The sequence below is a fragment of the Petromyzon marinus genome, unplaced genomic scaffold, assembly GCF_048934315.1.
Source record: "Petromyzon marinus isolate PM22_M1 ecotype Great Lakes invasive population unplaced genomic scaffold, UKy_Petmar_22M1.pri1.0 PM_G_Scaffold_94, whole genome shotgun sequence".
Lineage (NCBI taxonomy): Eukaryota > Metazoa > Chordata > Hyperoartia > Petromyzontiformes > Petromyzontidae > Petromyzon > Petromyzon marinus.
The window spans coordinates 661,248-663,515 of NW_027423051.1; the positions used below are offsets into that span (position 1 = coordinate 661,248).

The following is a 2,268-nucleotide window of genomic DNA, read 5'->3' on the forward strand; positions in this document are numbered from 1 at the left end:
GAAAGAGGAACACGTTGGTCAAATCAAAACAGCAAATTAGAGACATCATATTCACTGTTGTAAATATAGATTGGGCTTGGACAGGACACATCGCTAAATGGGATGGTTGATGGATGAGACTAGTGGTCGAATAGGAAGAAAAGTAGAGTACATGCCCAAGACGATGTCAAACGTAGACAAGGAGATATTAGATCAGCTCATGTGAAGGATGAGGGATGGTGTTCGTAAGGTTTATAAAATGTTTCCAGCAGTCGATAAATAATGGCTGATTATGATATAATCCTGTTACCAAATACACATATGACGTGAATTGATACTTAAATACAAGTAGTTTCACCCATAGCCTTGGTTTCCTCTCCCTTGGCATTAAGAATAGAAACCTTGAACTTGGCGTAGACTTCACTCTTGGGACAGCTGACCAATAACAAGTACAACGATAGGTAATCTTTACTCTTTCGATTTAAAGCTTTCGTGACTGCAATGATTCATCTTCTTTGGTTCTTTCGGTAAAGTCACGTAGAATGAGAATAAAATAATAAATTGATAAAATAAAATAACACAATAATATTCTCACGACGTTTCGGCCACAACACAAGCGGCCTTCATCAGGTGAAGGGGGCGAGACTGTCTGGTAGGACAGTGCTGGAGTGAGAGAGCCACGTTCAGATCACGGCTTTTAAGCTGTGTGAGAGGAACAAAGAGTACGGAAATTTGAGGGCTCTTTGTTCCTCTCACACAGCTTAAAAGCCGTGATCTGAACGTGGCTCTCTCACTCCAGCGCTGTCCTACCAGACAGTCTCACCCCCTTCACCTGATGAAGGCCGCTTGTGTTGTGGCCGAAACGTCGTGAGAATATTATTGTGTTATTTTATTTTATCAATTTATTATTTTATTCTCATTCTACGTGACTTTACCGAAAGAACCAAAGAAGATGAATCTTTACTCTCTTCGTCAAGACCCTTGGGGTTTATGCGTAGGCACCTGATTGAACATATAAACAAGACATATTAGGTGTGTATGTACGCGCAGACTACATTACTAAAACAATATAGTATGAACTAAAACATGCACTATGCAAAATTGTTCTAGTAAAGCACCTCCGTGAGCATTGTGATTTTTTTTAATGTCATAAAATAGCCAGAATTTACTGTACCATTTCAATGTATCATTGGTGCCTGCTGAAAATGTAGAACTCTTGAGAACTTGGCCCATTTCTTCAAGACAGAAGCTGAAATTGTTGATGGTCCACATATAAGAGAACTTTACCACCTTAACCTGAAACACACGAGCACATAACAGCTATAAAGCTCATTCATTACCATAAATACATGACCATTGACAAACCCTCAAGTATTTCACCCACACATCATATTGTGCTCAAAAACACAAACTGTCTATAAGGAAAGAAACATTACTGTAAATGAAAGGGTCTTATTAGTGTTCTGGGATTACCTTGCATGTTCATTACTGCACAGCGTTAACACAACAAGTCTCAACATGTCATAGATTAGAGTGTGCAATAAAAGGCCTTTTTATTTTTTTTATTTGATAAAAACTGCTGCCCCTTTTGTATAAATACACTACCAGTCAAAATCAGAGACAATTATCTAGTATAATGTTGTTAGTGCAATTCTATGAACTTTGCAATCTGATGTACAAAAATAGCCTGTACAATGATAATCCATAATTGCACTTACACATAATTATGAAACCATTTTGGATGGCTTTGCGATGAACAAAAAACGTGTGAAAGTGAAATGCATTAGCCATGCGCATACTTTGACCGGCACAAGACGGAGACCCGTTGAATGTGATTGGCCACAGGGGAACAAGTACCTGTGTGTAGCACCAGCTTTCTGCGATGGGCGCATTGGACATTTCAGACGGAGGTGGGGGGCTCGGGGCCCTGGACATGTTTGCATTGAATGCGAGGGAAGTGACATCATCAGGTGACATTAAGAGGGAAGTGACATCATGAGGTGACATTAAGCAGGAAGTAACATCATCAGGCGACATTAAGAGGGAAGTGACATCATCAGGCGATATTAACATGTAAGTGACATCATCAGGCGATATTAACATGTAAGTGATTACGAGTTAAATGTTCTTGCTGTGGTTTTCACACCTGACGATGATTGCTTGTGTTGCGGTCGAAACGTCGTAAGAATTTTATTGTTTTATATTTTTTATTATTTTATTGTTTCCCTTCTACATGGTGACTTTACCGAAAGAACAAAGAATATGAATCGCTGCAGTCACGGAAGATTT

General features: G+C 39.2%; 1 long non-coding RNA gene across 1 annotated transcript; it reads right to left on the reverse strand.

Moving 5' to 3' along the window:
* Positions 1–946: 946 nt before the first annotated feature.
* Positions 947–1,950, reverse strand: LOC142922424 (uncharacterized). Its single transcript, XR_012940049.1, has 3 exons — positions 1,837–1,950; positions 1,154–1,275; positions 947–981 (listed from the first exon to the last, which is right to left on the reverse strand). It is a non-coding gene; the product is annotated as an uncharacterized LOC142922424 (long non-coding RNA).
* Between the last annotated feature and the right edge of the window lie 318 nt (positions 1,951–2,268).